At 47.1% G+C, this 18,913-nt stretch overlaps 1 protein-coding gene across 1 annotated transcript in view; it reads left to right on the plus strand.

Moving 5' to 3' along the window:
• The window catches only part of TAPBPL (TAP binding protein like), an 88,989-nt gene extending 70,874 nt beyond the window's left edge, over positions 1–18,115 (plus strand). The window contains exon 7 of the mRNA XM_078152001.1: positions 17,813–18,115. The gene's annotated coding sequence lies outside the window, so the exon portion shown is untranslated. The remainder of the gene's footprint in view (positions 1–17,812) is intronic.
• The last annotated feature ends 798 nt before the right edge of the window (positions 18,116–18,913 follow it).

Here is an 18,913-nt window from a genome sequence, read left to right on the forward strand (position 1 = left end):
AGCACTCAGATCTTATCTAAGGTCAGACTGTAAATTTCTCCTGAGATGAACTCTGATCTGGGCTCAGTTAGCTCGTAATTCTTAGAGCTCTGAGCTCTTAGATCAGCTCCCTGACCAGTCAAAATCAGGGTATCTTTATTGACATGACTCACTTTTATTTCATAGTAAGAAACCAAAATCCACATCTCTGCTACCCATACCATAACTAGGCAATATACACTTATTCCATAGTTGCTAGTGACCAGTTCTAGTGATCAGAATTTCCCAACCATTAACTTCAAAGTGGTCAAGTCGGCCACATCACATGAGATTCTGGGAAACTGGCCTCTTTAATCATATTGACTCTGAGTAAGTGCCTTTTCTTTGAGGTGTTAAATTTCTAATGTTGCTCACATAACTGTCTTTGCTTGTGTGTAATGGACCACACTTGTGGACTTCCCATGTCTACCCAAGGGGTGATGGGAATGTCTTTTCAGGCCTCATTGTTGAAGCCATGTTTGTTCTTTATAATTTTTCAATTTCACCTTTTATGTTTGCCATTTTGTTTAGAGGCAGATAGGTGGTTAGAGCACTGGGAATGGAATCAGGAAGACCTGAATTCAGATCTCGTCTCAGGCACTTCCTGGGAAATTCAGCTCATCTCCATCTGCCTCAGTCTCTTTATTTGTAAAATGAGAACAGTAATCATATCTACTTCATGGGATTATTGTGAGGATCAAATGAGATAATGTTTGTAAACAACTTAGCATATAGGAGGCACTTAATAAGTGTGTATTTCCCCTTCTCTATTTTTTAAAAACATGATTTTTTTGCCCTGTTTTTAATCAGATTAGCTAAAGGTTACCAGTTTTATCAGTCTTTTAAAGAACCAGATTTTAGTTTTATCATTTCTATTTTTGTTTCCAATTTATCTATTTCTACTCCAATTTTTAATATCACTTCCTTTGCATTTGTCCATTTGTTGGCTTTTAATTTTTAAAATGCATATTCCCTAACCAATGGATATCTATTCTGCTATCATAAAAAGTTGCTATAAATATTTTGGTATGTATAGGCACTTTATGCCTCTCAATGGTCTTCTTGGGATATAAGCCTAGTTATGAAACATCTGGGTCAAAGAGTAGGGTCATTTTATTTTTTTTTTGCATGATTTCAAATAGTTTTCCAAAATGGTTGTACATGTTCGCAGTTCCACCAACAATGCATTACTATGTTTACCTTCCTCCCCAACATTGGCCATTCTTCTCTTTTGTCATATTTGCTGTATTTTGTCATCTACATGATCTGATGCAGTGAAGTCAGCAGAGCCAAGAAAACAATCTGCATAATGACGGGAACAATGTAAATGAAAAGAACAGTCTTACACACAAAAATTGAAAATGGATGTTGAGAAATGATGAAGAACAAGCATGGCTCAAGAGAAGAGATAGGAGAAGACACAGTCACTTCACCCTTTTGAAATGGTGGGAAGTCCACAAAGGTTTCACAATGCACAGATTTTCAAACCTTTTTAATGTATTGATCAATTATGCTGACGTTTTCCTCCTCCTCCTCCTCCTTCTTTCTTCTTCTTCTTCTTCTTCTTCTTCTTCTTCTTCTTCTTCTTCTTCCTCCTCCTCCTCCTCCTCTTCCTCCTCCTCCTCCTCTTCCTCCTCCTCCTCTTCCTCCTCTTCCTCCTCCTCCTCTTCCTCCTCTCTCTCTCTCTCTCTCTCTCTCCCCCCTTTTGGTCTTTAAAAATACTATTTGTTATGTAGGATGGCCCTCTGGAAGGGTGAGGAGGAAGGATACTGGGAAAACTAGGGTGACATAAAAATGATTTGAATGAAAACTTACTTTAAAATCAAGAAGCCAAATACTGTAGAGGACTTGATTTGATTCTGGAAATAATAGAGAGCCACTGTAGTTCACTGAGTAGGACAGTGACATGATCAGACTTAGGCTTTAGGAATGTTCCTGTCTGCTATTTTGCATGTGTGGAATCTCTCATCAGAATGGATTATCAATACCCTTTGCACATTGGTGGTGCAGTAGAGTAGGTAGAGGAAAGGTGAAAATCAAAACTGAATTGGATAAAAGTACGATCAGGAGATGGCTAATCAGCCCAGACCTTCTAAGCATACTCAGCATATCCAACTGATACAATCACCATGTGCAGACATTCTATTACCGGTTCTGGTCCACTAAATGTGTGGCAAAGAGATGAATTTTTGATGGGCTTTTGAACCAGAACTTGGGGTGTGTTCAAAAGGCACAAAGCAGCCAACATGCGTCTCTTTTCTTTCCTGCCTGGATGTATCTGAGTGAGAGACACACTCTGAGGCTCTGGATGAGGAGGGAGTCTGTACCCTCACCACCCAGGGCTGACATATAGCCTGTATTCCTTGCGCTTTTTCTTCCTGCTGAAGGTATTGGAGACAGTGTTCAGTTTCTGAATGGTGAGCTGCCAGGGGGCCAGGAGATAGAATCCATGAAGGCATTTGCAACCAATGACTTCTGTGACACAGCACAGATCAAGGGCTGCCAAGAGAGAGTGATGGCCATTTATCCCTTGTCTATGCTGCATTTGGAAGTGAATGTGGTAAGATGAATGTGCATAGAATGCCCATGGAAGCCACATTAAGTGGCTTTTGAACCCACTCTCTTCGGGGACCAATACCACCAAAAGGTGAGAATGTGCCCCTAGGTGTAGGAGTAAGTGTCTGTAATACGTTTTTGCTATATCTCCTCAGTAAATATCCTTTAATAAAAGCTAATTGATGTTAATTAGTCAAATTAAGAGGCTGCTAGGTGGCTCAGTGGATAGAGCCCTGGGCAGGGAGTCAGGAAGACCTGAGTTTAAATTTGGTTTCAGACACTTACTGGCTGGGTGACCCTGGGCAAATCACTTAACCTCTGTTTGCCTTAACCTCCTGGAGCAGGAAATGGCAAACCACGCTAGTATCTTTGCCAAGAAAACCCTATGGACAGTATTAGTGTGTTATGGTCCACTGGGTCATGAAGAATTGGATGTGACTGAATGACTGAATTGACACAGATTAAATTGGGGTGCTAGTTGCTGGTTGCTGACGCTGGGGAGAATAAACTGAAATGTGGGTTCAAGCTGATGGTGTTCGAGAATCACTCCCGGCCTCGCGGAGATACCCTTAGAACCCCGAGGGGGAGACGGAGCTTTGATCTGGGGCATCTGACTCTTCGGGGCAGCTTGAATTGGGACAAAGATCTTCAGAGGTAATAAGGGCTACAAAAGAATAAAGTGAGAAGACACCGTGACAGGCAATTACGGCAGCTCCAGCCTGACCTATTCGAGCAAACTGCTGATGCTGAAAAATGGGGACTTCGTGCAAGAGCAGGAGGCTGCGGCGGAAGGCCCGTAAAAGGACAGAGCAGGGAGCGGGCGGGCGGCTCCTGGCACAGTGGTGGGCGCCATTATCCACGCCGAGAATAGAAGCAGCACACACGCGCCCCAGGGGCCTCCGCTAGCCCACCCTTCCTCGCTTCCGCCCTCACATCCACCGCTGCCTGGCGCTTTGGGACAGGAGCTGGTTTGCAGCCTCAGCACAAGCTGGGGACGCAGGCTGGAGAGACGCCTGGCTTTTAAAGCCACTGAAGGGATTTATAGCTGGCAAATTACAAAAGCAGGTCTAATTAGCCCCAAGAGGCCCTTACATAAGCAGTGGGGAGCGAGATGCCGGGCGATTTGCTCCCTTCTCTAGGCTCTTCCAGGAGAGTCTGGTAATGAATGTTTCCTAACAGCGGGAGCACAGAGCCCCTGTGGCTAACAGCTCTCCAGAGTCCACGGTGATCCGGATTTGCAGCCAGGCCACATCACGGGATGTGCCCAGAGCCCCAGCAGTGCCCCCGATTGGCTTTGCGGTCTAAGCTAGAAGAGAGGTGGTTTTTAGAACAGTCTCCCTGGCAGCCCGGAAATGTCAGCAGCCCTTCTCACTGCCTGGTTTAGGACGTAATCACGTGCACCCACGGCAAGGTCTGTTTTCAAGGATAATTCATTGCTGAACACGCATGCTAGCTAACTCCAACTGTCCTTGCATAAATGATTGCTCGCTCCCATATTGCTGCTTGGTGTCTATTGGTTCAGGAACTTCAGGGGCTAAAGTCAAAGATCGCTAGGCTGAGAGGAAACTGCTGTTACCTTTTCTCTTCTTCCTCAGGCCTCCAGAAAGGGAAGGCTACCAGTGCCCAGTAACTTACTAACTCTCTGTCTCTCTCCTTCCCCTCCCCTCCCCTCCCTCCCCTTTCCTCTCTTCTCTTCTCTCTCTCCCTCTCCCTCTCCTTCTCCCTCTTCTTTCCTGCTTCTCCTCTCCTCCCCTCTCTGCCTCTCTCTTCCCCCTCCCTCTTTCTCCTCCCCTCTCACCCCCAGGGAGCTCTCTCTTGACTGGGGAGGGCTGTCAGCCCCGTGGTACTCACTGTCAGGACCAGGCTGCTCTGGGACTCCTCCAATGGCGGGGAAAGCAAATCCCAGAATTTTCATTTTGGAAGGAGTCTCAGTGCCTTGACTAGTCCTACCTGTCCCAGAAAGCAATATCCTTTCTGCAATATCCCTGGCAAGTGGTCAGGCAGCTTCTGCTGGGAGACCTCTGGTCACAGAAGACTCACTGCCTTTCAAGGTAGCACATTCCACTTGGGTTCATTTCCAATTGTTAGGAGATTTTTGGGGACCGGAGCTTCAATCTACATCTTTGCATATTCCCCTCCTTGTTCCTGATTCTTCCCTTGGGAGCCAAGCCAAACAAGAACATGGCAGTCTAGTTGCAGCTTGTTAGGGAGGTGGGGGTCGGGGGAGGAGTGAGGCCTCCTCCATCTGCTTCATCCTGGAACTATCTCAGCAACTGTAAGCTGGTCCAGACATCAGGAAGCTTTCTGGCTGGCTGTCCACAGGGCTTTGCACAGGCAGGCAGTTGTGCCTTTAAAAAATGCTTGGGTTCTGTTCTCCCTAATTGGACCATTATCCTGCATTTCCAAAGCTGTGGCATCTCTAATTTGCAGGATTTTTTTCTCCTTTTTTCTTAGATTAATTTTCCATTATTCAGTGCCTGACTCTCCTCCCCATCCTGCCTCCGTCCTTCTTTCTGACGTCTATGTTAATGGTATCACAGACAAAAGAGTACTATTGCTCTTAAAATGCCCCAGAATCTGGAGAACTAACACTTTTCAATTCACATTCTTTGCTTGGCAGCCCAACTTTGCCATTAATGAGTTTGATTGGCTTTGGAAAGTTTCAAAATTAACATGCAGCATAACAGACACCCAGGGGCAAGACCTTCTGCAGAGTAGAGAAGACAGGGAGGTAAAACAGATGGAGAGGAGGGAAACACATGCATTTCTGGAGAGGGGTGGCAGGGAGCATGCACCATGAGCCTTTACTCTCTTACAAATGATTTGGGGATGATTCTGTACCGGGACCTCTTTAAGCCTGGGGATTCTGGGAATCTGGGTCGGTGGGTACCTACTTGTCTTTTTTCCAATCTAGCATACTCAGTTCTGAGCCTACTAGGGTCTTTTGTCATGCTTTCTTGACTCTCAAGTGGAAATGGTGCCATGAGTCCCCATCTCTATTCTGGCCCCATCAAACCCTTTTTGGATGGAGGCAGGGCAGTTTTATTAGAGAACCCCAGGGATCTGTGATCTCAAAGATGTGGGCACTCCTACCAGAATGGCAGATGGCATCTTAGGCAGAATAGCAGACAGATGGAGAGCCTCCATGACCTTGTGGTAGTCTGTAGGGGAAGGCTTTGAGCAGGGACCCAGGGAGGGATTTGTGGACTTGTGGTCTCCAGACAAGCTCTGCTCATCTCAGAAAGGCTGCTCCCCAGAATGTTGCTTGGCCACAGCCCCTCATGTATAGTCATTAAGATGTCAACAAGCCAGGAACATATCATATTCATGCTGATAAGCAAACATAAGCTAATTTAAGGATGGGAAACACACTAACTGACTGGAGGAAGTGGTAACAGAGCTGAGCCTGGAAGGAAGATGAGTGTGCTAAGAGATGGAACCAAGGAGAAGAGAGTGGTTCAAGCTGGGAAGTCAATCTGACCACAGACGTGGATGTGGAGGAATGGAAGATGTGATTCTAAGAATGACTTACTAACTCCATGTTAGTAAGTGGTAGCTTGATGACCCCACAATGCCAAGAGTGCTGAACCTGGAGTCAGGAAGACCTGAGTTCAACTCTGAACTCAGAAACATAATAGCTGTATGATCCTAGACAAGTCACTTAACAGTTGCCTGCCTCAGTTTCCTCATCTGTAAAATGGGGTTAATAACAGCATCTGCCCCCCAGGATGGTTGTGAGGATCAAATAGAATAATATTTGTAAAGTGCTCTATAAATGCTAGCTATTATTAGGACCACCATCAGAGGAGAGAGAGGGGCATATTCAAGAGATGCTACAGAGATGAAATGGACAAGAGGTGAGATGCTGTGGAGGTGAAATGGACAAGAGGTGAGATGCTGCACAGGTGAAATGGACAAGAGGTGCGATGCTGCACAGGTGAAATGGACAAGAGGTGGGATGCTGCACAGGTGAAATGGACAAGAGGTGAGATGCTGCAGAGGTGAAGTTGACAAGGCTTAACAACAGTTTGGACATGAGGGGGTTCAGTGAGAGAGAGATTGAGAAGTCCATTATAACACTCAGGTTGCGAGCCCGGAGGACTGGGAGGATGGGGTGCCCTCGACAGTAATAGGGAAGTTCAGGTCTGCTTTCTGCAGGGCCCTGTGTCAGGGAAGTGTAGTATCCCACTCCATCCCTTCACTGGGACATCAGTTTTAATTCCCCAAAGAAGGCCATACAAAGATTCTGTGTGGATGGCCAATTCTGCCCTGGACAGGGAATGTTTTCAGAAACTTTCAGGTCCCAGAATCTTAGATCTTACTCTTTTAATGACTCCCCAAGAGATCATCTGGTTCAGTCCCCACTCCTAGGGAAGTTATCACTAGCCTCATTTTACAGATGAGGTGACTAAAGCCTAGAGAAGACAAGTGACTTATCCTCTAGTGTCCTTTAGCTTGTGGCTCTGTGTGTGTGTGTGTGTGTGTGTGTGTGTGTGTGTGTGTGTGTGTGTGCTATCTCCCAGGTCAGGGTTTTTTTTTCCTCCTCCCTGTTGATTTGGGGCTCAGGAGATGGGCTTTGGCAGCTTTGAGGGCACTTTCTCCTTCGTCTATGAGACAATCCACAGCCAGTTCTGGGTCCAGGAAGCTGCCAAAGCAGGACCTTCTGTGCTTAGTGGGGTGGCTGAGCCAGTTGGGGAGAATCTCAAGGCTATGGTCAGGGGGTAAGCGTGGCTGTCCATCCTGGACGTGGGTCCCCACTAGCTTATGAGGAGGGGGCCCCCCACACTCCAAGGGAAGGTTTGGCTCATGAGCTCTGTAAAGAGGCTGGGTCGGATTTGGCTGCCTTTAGAGGAAGTGCTGATTGGTGGTAGCAGTGTGGGTCAGAGAGTGTCAGAGCAGTCAGAAGCCCTGGGTTTGACTCCTGCCTCTGTGACCTGGGCTGAGCCTCTTCCCTTGTCTGGGCCTTCTCTCCCTCTTCTAGAATGAAGGACCTGGTCTGCGTAACCTCCAAGCCTCTGCCTCCCTACCCCCAGTTCCTCGGTCTTCACACTCCTTCATGAAAGAACACCAGTTTTTAGACTCTGAAATAGTCCCTGTTGTTTGGAAGCCTCTCAGATATTTTAGCAGCCTGTTAATCAGCCCTTACTGGAGCCAACAGTGAGAAATGAACCATGGCTTCTGTTAAAATACCAAGAAGTGGGTACCATGGAGGCCTGGAGTAGTGAACCTCAGGCAGGGTTGTGGAGGCCACCAGGAACAGAGGGAAGCAGGCCCAGGCCTGGGACACTGAGGGCAAGGTGGCTGTGCTCCAGCACAGGCTGAGTTTGGAAGCTGTGTCCCCTGTAAAGATTGCACCTGTCAATATCCTGGAGTGGGAGGGGGGCCCTCTCCTGGCAGAATCACAAAGTAAACGCCTCCTTGGGATGCAGAGGCCAATTTTCTGCATTGAAGGAACCCCATTCCAGGTGTCCCTCATCCCACCAGGCAAGGGCTTGTGCTTCACCTTATCCTGGGTCCAGATCACATGTGCATGAGTGGATGGTGGGGGAGCACGGCAATGACAAAGAATTAGCATTGGTGGCACTGAACTGTCAGATCTAAGGCCCTCATTGGTCTCCTGAGTGTTGCCCTGACCTTCAACATTAAGCTCCCAGACCCCAGCTGACCTTCGCTCTTTTGGTCCTTTGTTTGCCTCAACCCTATCTCCCTGAGCTGCCCCCTCCAAGCCTGGACCTCTGCCTCTTGGTGAGTTCTTGGCTCTGCCCTCCTCCTCTGAGGGCTCAGAGTCCTGGGTCCTGGCACGCCTGGGCATGGTCCCTGGCCAGGTGTGGGGCTCAGGCGGCTGGCTGAGCTTCTCTGTGGCTCAGTGGTCACAGCTCCCAAGCCAAGCCAACATCTGCTGGTTCCCATGGAGACAAAGTTGGGAGAAGAAGACCCTGCTATGAGTGAGGGAATGACTGTGTTTGTATGTGTAGGTGTGTATGCATGTGTCAGTGCATGTATGTATGAATATGTATGCATATGTGTACACATGCATTTCTGCATTATTGTGGAAATATATGTGTGCATATGCCCATATGGGTGTATGTGTGTGAATGTGTGTGTATTGTGAGCGTGTGTACATGTATAGAATGCTTGGAAAACACCCACACAAAGGACAGGAGATATGACCATACAATCCTGGAAGCATCAGCAAAGGCTGCTCAGGGTGAGCCCCTGTCTGGTACAAATGGACCTTCTGGGGCATGCTCGGCAACCTCTGCTTGGATGCTTCACGTGCAGGGTCAGAGGTGGATGCCTAGCTTACCACTAGCTCTTAGATCTTGGCCTTACTCCTCCTCTTCTCATCTTCTTCCTTCCCTCCCCTCCTTCCCTCCCCTCCTTCCCTCCCCTCCTTCCCTCCCTCCCTCCCTCCCTCCCTCCCTCCCTTCTCCTTACCTCTCTCCCTCCCCCTCCCTCCCTCTCTCCCTCCCCCCTCTCTTCCTCCCCTCTCTCTCCCTCCCCCCTCCCTCCCTCTCTCCTTCCCTTCCTTCCTTCCTTCCTTCCTTCCTTCCTTCCTTCCTTCCTTCCTTCCTTCCTTCCTTCCTTCCTTCCTTCTTCAGCTTGAGTATTTCTGATGCTTTAAACTTTCTGATCCTGGCATTTCAAGGCCTCCATATTCAGGATCCAACTAGAATACTACCTCCTTTCTTACCTCCTGTGCCTCAGCTAAACAGGACCATCTTCATTCTCATCCTCTTTTCTCCCATCTATAAGCCTTTATCCATGCAGTGCCTTATGCCTGGTATGACTCTCCCCTACCCTTATCTGTGACTCTTGATGCTCCTCCTTTCTTTCCAGGTTCAGCACAGTTGCCACTTCTTCTGCAAAGTCTTCCTGAGCCTCCCTCCTTCTCAGATCCTTGTAGTCCTATACCTGTTCCTTCCTTTGCTCATATGTCTCTTTCCCTCATGTAGTATTTTCTGGGGTGGGGAGAGGAGAGGATTGCTGAGGGTCACTGAGAAGTCCCCATGAGGGAAATAGAATTGTGAGGAACAGACAAATGAGATGATCTGCGAAATCTGGGGGGTTCCCTTTTTCCTTCTCAGTTACCCATGACAGAGATTGCCTGGTGACCATATGAAGGACAGGGTGGTTGGGCTGAGCTGTTGGGATTCTGGCTCCCTGCTCAATCTATGGGAAACTGTAGGACTGGGTAGATGCCACTGGACTTGGGGTCTCTGATCGTTCAGGAAAAAGGTCATCAGTGACTGACTTTGGGATTGGGACCATTGGGCTAGCTGTGGCTTTTGGCTGCTGCACCTGGAGACTTTGTCTGGGGGTAAGGATCAGAGGAGCAGGAGTATGGGCATGAACACAGATCCCCAAATCTATAAGACCCAGAGATGCAGGTGGAAGGAATCAGCACAGCAGAGGCAAGTCCAGAAGGGCAGGCTGGCAGCATTCAAAAATCCTATCAGGTGGAAGCCATTCCTGGAGAGCTTCCCTTGGATTTCCACAGATATAATCTCTGACCCTGAGAAAGAGGTCAAATACTTAGCACTTTGCTGAATCCTTCTGATAACTCCAGGGGATCAGGTGAATTTGAACTGTTCCCCTGTCACCCCCAAGTTCTGGGATAAGTGGGAGGAGTTTTAGGAGATGGTAGAGAAGGAAGGCCTTATGTAGCAGTGCTGAACCATTTCCCCTTCATTTTCCCAGTGTTTAGTAAACTATATGTATGCAGTATATGGTGTGCTTTTGTCCTGTGAATGTAGGGAGTGAGTCATTTCACAGAGAGAAGAGTCTGGATCTGGGCTAGAGCTGTCGATTTCCTAGTTTTCATATTTTGGAGCAATAGTTCATGTTGAGGAGCAGTATAGCATAGTGGGCAGAGAGCCGGCCTCAAGTCAGGAAGACCCATATTCGAGCCCCACTTCTGCCATGTCCTGGCTGTGGGGACTGGGGTGACTCACTGAGCCTCTCAGGGCTCTGATCTTTCTCCAAGACTGGAAGTTGCAGAGAAGGTGCCAACCTGAATTAGTAGGAGGAGTTTGCCACTGTGAGGGAGCTCTGTACATCAAAACAATCACAAGATTGTTGAAGATTTTTTAAAAAAAGTATCATCCTTTGGTTTCCAGGCAGAACATGGTTGGTGCTGCCATTTGGAGCAGTATGGCTTATTAGAGGTACAGAGAAGAGGAGTCTAAGTGTGCTCAGGCTTCATGTCCTCTGGTGATCAGTGGTGAAGCTGCAGCTGTGCCAAAGACAGCATCCGGGGTGGCTGTTGGGCCACGGCGGACAGCTCTGGTCGAGTCCCTTGTGTATAATGAATATATTAATAACATGCTACCTTTCTGTAGCTGAAGGAAGGCAGCTTATGGGCCCCTTTGGATTATTGATATGACATCATTCCCCAAGGGTCTCTGGCACACACGCAGTTCTCCCAAGTGCCTCGCTTACATGCAAATAGACTCCTCCTGACCTCTGTAAGTGTAAGCTTTTGGAGGGCCAGACCTAGCATGGTGCTGTAACAGATGCACGCTAATTGACTTGCATGGCTGCTCTACTTGTCTGACCGAGGAGTGGGGTGTTTGGCTAGCTGGGCAGGACCGGCAAAGTGTCAACAGCTGCCCCGTGTTCTTCTGTATACAGCACAGACTGACCACGATTTCCCTCATTTCCTGATGCTTCTGGTTGTTATGATAAGCAGTAGAAATTACCCTGGGCATGAGGCTCCTCCCCCATCTGCCAAATGGCCCCCAGCATCTCTATTGTTTTTATCTCCATCTCCTTCTGCTCTCAGGCATACTTTAATCCTTCGAAGACCCATGAATTCTCTGGTGTGTGCAGAGAGCAGATCTCCCAGGTTCCTGTAGATGGTCTCCCCAAATTGTTGGGGCCAAACTTCTGGAGGTGAGAGTCTCCTCACTTCCCCGTAGCTGTTTCTGGGAGGACATGGCCAGATATCTCTCCAGCTTCTGAGGGCCTGCCAGAGAGCATGTCCCAGTGTCTCAAGATGGTGGGGTCTGGGGTCCCAGGGCCTGGATCTGAGACTAGCCATTAAGGCTACCTGGACTTGGCTCAGGGCATTGAGGGGCTGCGTTCTCAGCAAGGCCCCATCCTGATCATCTTTGGAGCGCCAGATCCTGATGTGCTTCTAAGCAGACCCTTCTCAGGTAGGGATGGCAAAGGTGGTATGTGAGGGAAGTAGGGCTCTGACTGCCCCCCCCCACTGTCCATCCTTCCATTTCATTTGGCAACAATCCAGAAATACTTCTCCTTCGTCTTCCAGAATCAGCTGTATGGTCTGTCCAGGGCAGTGTGCACTCTGGCTGGAGCTTAATGCCCATACAATTCCTGCCCCCGTTCTAAGCACTCATTCTTAGGACAAGCTGCTCCCCAGCTCTGGTCAGCCCTGACTCCTTCCACAGCCACATCTGGAGTGGTCTCTGCATGTGTTCTTGGACTCTGGGAGGACAGGCCCATGATCACTTGTGTCCTAAAGGGGCTTTCCCTGTGGTTCCAACGGGATGCCTAGTGAGCCAGTCTAGGCCTCCAGCAACCTCTCCTTAGAGGCACCCAGTCCTCAGGGAAGCAGCCTCTTCGCTATACTCATTTTTGGCTGGGGTGGTGATGGAGTCCAGACTCTCCTGGATTTGTTGGTCCATTTCACTCCTGATTTCCATATCATAGAAGCCTCATGGAAAGAGGGTCTGGGGCCAACCCAGGACAGTGGACAGCATTTGGGGCCATTCTGCACAATATTGTGTGAGTGGCAGAGGAAACCTCTTCCGACATGGCTGCAGGCTGGGAGCTCAGAAGACTCCATCTGTGAAGTCCACCCTCACATCAGAAAGGAGTCTGGAGTCAGGCAGAGGGACACCTCCTCTTGAAGAGAGAGGGGGATGGCAGGTGGCACTGGAAATGCAAGGTGGAGAACCCTGGTGCTCCTGGGAAAAGAGAAGAAGGAAATGAAGACTAAGGCAGAGGATCCCAGCCCTAGAGCTGGAGGGACCTTGGCAGGCCAGGGGGCTCTCCCTCCTCATTTGACAGGCAGACAGAGGGACAGTGACTTGCCAAGATTCAAACCCAGGTCCTGAGACCCCTCCCCCTCCAGCACACTTTCCTTGGTATCATTTCCCTGATATCATTTCCCTGATGAGGAAGCTGGGGGCCTGCTTGGCCCAGGTCCTGGCTGAGCCAGAGCTGTAAGCCAGGCCCTGCTCCCAGCCCCAGGCTTCTCCTCCATCTGGGCTTGAGCATTTGGGCTCATCTGGTATCGTTGTTGACGTCTAGCTCACCTCCCTGGGCCCCTTCAAGTTGACAACATACTGAGGCACACATTCTCATTGGATCCTCTCAGCATCTCTGGGAAGAAAGCAGGTCCCCAGTGAGTCTTCTCTAGGCACAGAAAGAGGCTCATGGGGCAAAAGGCCTCACAGCCAGGGATGCTTGGTCACCGGGAAGCCAGCACTTGAGCACAGGTATCATCATGGAGGGGACTCCCAGAGCCGGCCCCTTGCATCTCTCACAAGGTTCTGTGGCAGTTGAGCTGGCATGACTCATTTCTGTCCCCCTCAGACCCTGCTTCACACACCCCATGCACAGTAACTGCATCAGCTCCAGAGAAAGGGCAGCAGGAGAGATCTAGGCTCCAGTCCTGCCCCAGACATTTCCCAGGCCTGGGATTGAGGGAAATTGACTTTCTGAGCCTCAGTCTCTTCATCTTTAAAATTGGCATGATCATAGCTTCAGGGACCCAGGGTTGTGTGAGGGTCACAGGATTTCTGTAAAGGTAAGCTCTCATCATTAAAATGCTGAGTGTGAACTGTAACCAGGGTTGTTCTTTTTGGTCTCAAAAGCATTGGTGTCTTCCAAAGCATGGTACCCCTCCCACCACCTGCCTCCATATCAGAAGAGTCCTCAGAGGCTTGATGAAATCCAGTCCTTACTTGCCCAAAATCTCACTTTGAAACATGTCCCATGGTCATACATTCTCCACTGAAAGTCCTCTGAAGACAGGGAGCCTGACACCTTGGAAGAGCACATTTCACTTCAGGGCTGTTCTGATTGTATGGAAACTTTTGGGCCTTCTTCCCATCACTCCTGGGTCTGCCCTTTGGACAAGTCTAATCTCTCTTCTATGTGATGGCCCTTCACATGCCCACGGTTCTATAGGATAAACCACCTTAGCTCCATCCAAGGACCTTCCAGGGCATGGGTGATGGTCCCTCCTCTGGACCCTCTCCATCCATCCATGTCTTGAACTATAGTACCCAGACTAGAGCCTGAGGCCTTTCATGTGCCCTGCTCAGGGCAGAGGACAGGGCCACTGATATCAGGCTTCTCTGAATGCCTTCTCTTGGCTGAACTGACTTTCTTGGCCCATCACACTGTGGACTCGTATTGAGCTTCCAGTCTATTAAAAATCAGGCAAACTGCTGCCCAGTTGTGTCTGCACCATCTTGAACTTGTGAAGTATAAGGTGCTACATTTCTCTCTCTTAGATTTCAAGAGCCTGTCAAGATTTGTTTTTGAAACCTGAGTCTGTCATCCAGGTGGCTAGCTATTCCTCTCACTTTTGTGTCATCTGCAAATTTGAAAAAACACACCTTTATATATGTATTTTTTGATACTTTTTGTCCAAGTCATAGGTAAGAATGTTCAACAGTGCAGGGCCAGGCATAGAGCCCTGGGACACTCCTCTACTGATTTGCTTCTAAGTTGGCTCCAATCATCCTATTCTTTGAGTCCAGCCTTTCAGAGACACACTTGAAGTAGAGATGGAGTGGAGAGGGCCAGAAAAGGAAAGTAGCACTAACTAGGGGAGGTTAGAGGGCTCTGGAGGTTGTTTTTTTGGCTCTTTCAAAAATTCCCAAGGGCCCCTCACCCCCCTTCCGGGAGCATGGTTGCTGCTCCTTTGTCAATCCTTGTCATCTGATTGCATTGTCAGAGGACAGATAAGGAGAAACCATCATGGAACCTCATTTTTAGCTGATCTCAACAAGCACTTGCTATTTTTGAGTTACTTGTTTCAGGTACCTAACAGCCAAAAGAGCAGACATATGCCAATCTTGAAGGAGGTCTCCAATGGGCTTTCCCAGGGATCTGTGCTTGGCCCTGTGCTATTTACCTATGGTTTGTGCAAAGGCACAGATGGCATGCTTGTTGCATAGCTATCACATTGGGTGATAGAGTTAAAACAAAAAATCCTTTGTCATTTAGCAGCAAACAAATTTTTTAAAATCTGAATGAACAGAGAAGCTGGAGGTAGGAACAAATACGAAGAGACTGGCAGGTGGACTATGGTCGAGCCTCCCTCACACAGAGCACCCTTGTTCATCTTGTTTGCACTTAAGTTTTGTTTGGAAGTTACCAGTTGTTAGTCAAAACAGATGGGCAAATTAGCTTCATCTGGGTAGAAAATGTAGAAAGACCACTCTGAATGTATAGAGAGACAAGTCTGTAATTTGTTGCTGGAAGAAGGTCACTAACGTTTTCATTGTTCCCTACTTAGTCCAGCCTATATAATTTGCATGGAACAAAGGGGCATGAAGTAGTTGGGGAAGGGGGTGGGGAGAGCTTAAAGACAGTTTCCTTACATAGTTTCACTCAAATTTATGTGAGGAATTAGAGTCCTGGGAAACATTTGTTTGCTCCTTTTGTCTGATTATAAATAAGAACAAAAACTGGTTTCTATCATATATTACGTGAGAGTCTAGCAAGAGACTGAAGAGACAGAAGAGGAGAGAATAGTTCTGAGTTAAAAGAATAGATGTGATCCTAGTCTGAGCATCTGCTAACTTCTGTGAACAGTGTGACTGAAGGGATCTACTTTCTTGCTCTTGGTTGAAAGAGAAAATTGATTTGAGGAGTGATTTTCATTGCCTTTGGCTGAGTAAACTATAATGTACTTTCAAAGGAGAGGCTTACTAACCACAACATCCCCATCAGAGAGTAGAAAGAGTACTAGATGACTCTGGAATAGAATGTCATCTGAATACTGTAGATGAGGCATTATGGAAGGCTGAAAAAGCTGACTGAAAGTGCTACATTCCACCCTCCTTGTAGGGGAGAGCCTAACTAGCGACCATATTCTCAGTGAGTATTGAATGGAGAATTATGTGACTCTGAAGGTACCTGAATACAAGGTAGAATAAAGATGGGACATCCCAGCAGGGGAAGCCTTGCTCAGGAGCCACCACTCATGGGAAAAGGCATGACCAACAGGCTGTTTGCATCAGGAATTTATTATGAAAGGTGGCTACTAAGCTCAGAGGAAAAAGAGGATTTTGCAGTGACCAGCAGAGAGTGAGTGATATTTGTACTTCTGTTACTGCTAAGTAACTACTCACACAAAATGAAACTTCTTTCTGAAATGGAAGATGAAGGAGCTCAAAGGATCAGAGACAAAGGTGTATTTCATGAACAAAAAGTGTCCTGGCAAAAACAAAACAAAACAAAACAAAAAGAATGAGTATCTGAAGAGGCAGAGGGGAATTATGGCAGGAGTTGTACCCAAGAGAAAGGAAGAAGGACAGTGGAACACATGGACCCCATCCAAAGGGCCAGAGAAAGAAGGGATAAGTAGTCATGGTTGATGGCTCTCTGCTAAGAGGACTTGAGGGGCCAGTTTGTTTATTGGATGACAGCATGAGGGAAGGTTCTATTTTCTAATGACATGGCTTGTGATGGGGAAACCTTGTCAGATCTCACAATTAATAAACGCTCCTGGTGGTCATGGGAAACCAAAGGATATCACCAAAATATACTTTTATAAGGATTACAAAATCTTGGGGAAGAAATTGAAGACTTTAGGGGCATGGATGGGGTTTTCATTACTGCTGATGGTTGAAAGTGGGGGATTAAGAAGGGAAAGGAAGATTTTGGAAATGAGCAATTGGTAGAAAAATGGTATTTGAAAAAAATATTGTGGATTTCCATACCATGATTTAGAATATAAAGATGACTGGCTCTATCCCATGAGAGGAGTACACCTAATGAGAACCAGTAAATATATATATTTGCTTTGAGTGTGAGCTGATTAAGAGACATTTAAACTGAAAAAGGTGGGAGAAAAAAGAATGCTACAAGTGTTAGGCTTGACATCAGAAAGTAGCAATTACATCATAGGTTGATGGCTCACAGAAAGCTAACCCAGAGATCCTCAAGAGACAAAATGCAAAAAAAAGAATCAGCAATAAAAGGAATGGTCTCAGATATCTAGAAATAAATGCACAGAATATGGGCAATAAGGAAAATATGGCTTTCTAGATATTCTTTTTTTTTTTGTGAGGCAATTGGGGTTAAGTGACTTGCCTGGAGTCACACAGCTAGTAAGTGTTATGTGTCTGAGACTGGATTTGAACTCAGGTTCTCCTGACTCCAGAGCCAGTGCTCTATCCACTGCACCACCTAGCTGCCCCCTTTTCTAGATATTCTTATGTGAGAAGGGGGCTCATAGGTATCACTGTGACTTCATGGAAAGATCCATGACTAGACTTAGGCTCTGGGAGGTGTTACCAGTGCTGGCTTCTTCTTTCATGACCCTCAACCCGCAGGGTCAGGAAATGGCATCCATACTCTTTGATACTCCCGCTTATGGTTGCTCTATTTGTCACACCATTCATCAACCTCTTTTGGGATCACATCATCTCTCTCTAGACATTTTCCCCAATCTCTGAAGGCTGGGCCAGTTATTCCTTCCTTCCCAGTACACTTGGTGTTTCTATTCAAAAGTCTGGTCCCAAAGTGATGCCACAGTTTATCTTTCCAGCAACACCCAGGATATCCCTATATCCCTGTGTCTTCTGACTTCATTCTCTGGCTGTCATACACCCAGTATGGGTGTTTCTCTTGTATGTCACTGAGGCAGCATGCTTGGGACTGTTATGTTCCATGGTTGTCTGCATTTATTACCATTGAGGTTTTTTAGAAGATTGGAATTAATTGTAAGCCTATTGACAGACTCCTATATTATACCCCAGGAGCCCATCTCAAATCAATTAAGATCAATTAATCACAGTGTGATTAACTTTAATTGTGTGAAGTTCTAAACAACCAGAAAATAACATTCACATATGTTTCAACTAGTAGCCCTTATTTTTGCATCCCTGCCCCACCCCTTTGTTTGCTCATTGTCTACAGTATCTAAGATTAATTGTTAGTTTGGTCTTAATTAGCAATGCATGGACAACAAAAGATCTTTTGATGGTGAGTACCAAATCTGACATTCTTTTGTCTTATACAAATACAGAATCACAGAAGTTTAGAACTGGAAGGAACTTCGGTGACCATCTGCTCCAATCAAACCTGAAAAAGAATCCTCTTCCTGACGTTCCCCCAAGTGCACCCAGCTAGTCTCTACTTGAAGAAGGCTGGGCAGGGGAGCCTGCCACATTTGAGATAGTTCTCATTGCTGAGTGCTTGTTCCTAACATCAAGTCTACACTGGCCTCTCAGCAGCTTCCCTCTATTGCTTTTGATTCTGCCTTTGAATGAAAGCCAGCTGAATTGCTTTTCCATGTACAAATCCTTTCCATACATGAAGTCAACTATCATGTCTTGCCCAAGTCTTCTCTTCTCCATGCTGAAAATGCCCACTTCCTTCAACTGACACCCTTATAGCATGAACTTGAGGCATTTCACTGTCTTAGTTGTCCCCATCTGGACACTCTCCAGCCTATTGTCCCCACTAAAACATGGTGCCTAGGAATGAGCATGCTACTCCAAGTGTGGCCTGTCCAGGGCATAGTGCAGGGGACCTATCACCTCCTTTGTTTTTGATATTATGGCCCAAGATTGCCATTGGCCTTGTTTGGCTGTTATATCACATAGTTGGCTCATAGGGAGCTTGCCGTCCACCCAAACCCCAGATCTTTTTCAAATGACTTTCAATGCATAAAATGTCCACAAAGTTTGATTTTGATGTCTCATCATGGAAGAAAGGTAGTCCTGGGTTCTCAAAGTTCTTCCAGAAAGCAAAGAAGGTCCTATTGTGCCCAAAGGGCTCTGATATGACCCCAGTAACAGACCAAGTCTGCTTCCCAAAGACCAGCCCAGTTTAGCACAGAGTGACTTCTTGCCAGCATGTGATACTCTTTCCAATCAAAGAGAACCAATGAAACAAAGGAAAATACCACTGGGCCATCAGTCTTGCATGGCCTCTTCTGCTAACATGGTGATGGTGACAGACTGGTAGCAAAGGGGCAGAGGAGTGAAGAAACCCAATTTTTACACCTGGGTCCTCCCTCTGTTAGTACAGAGGGTCAGACTCCTTCCCGAAGGGGAGAAGAAAGATGCATGCAGAAGTGTGAGTGATGCTCTGAATCTTTAAGGCATTTATGGTTTTCCTGAGG

Source organism: Phascolarctos cinereus, unplaced genomic scaffold (assembly GCF_003287225.1).
Source record: "Phascolarctos cinereus isolate Bilbo 61053 unplaced genomic scaffold, phaCin_HiC Scaffold_4;HRSCAF=312, whole genome shotgun sequence".
Lineage (NCBI taxonomy): Eukaryota > Metazoa > Chordata > Mammalia > Diprotodontia > Phascolarctidae > Phascolarctos > Phascolarctos cinereus.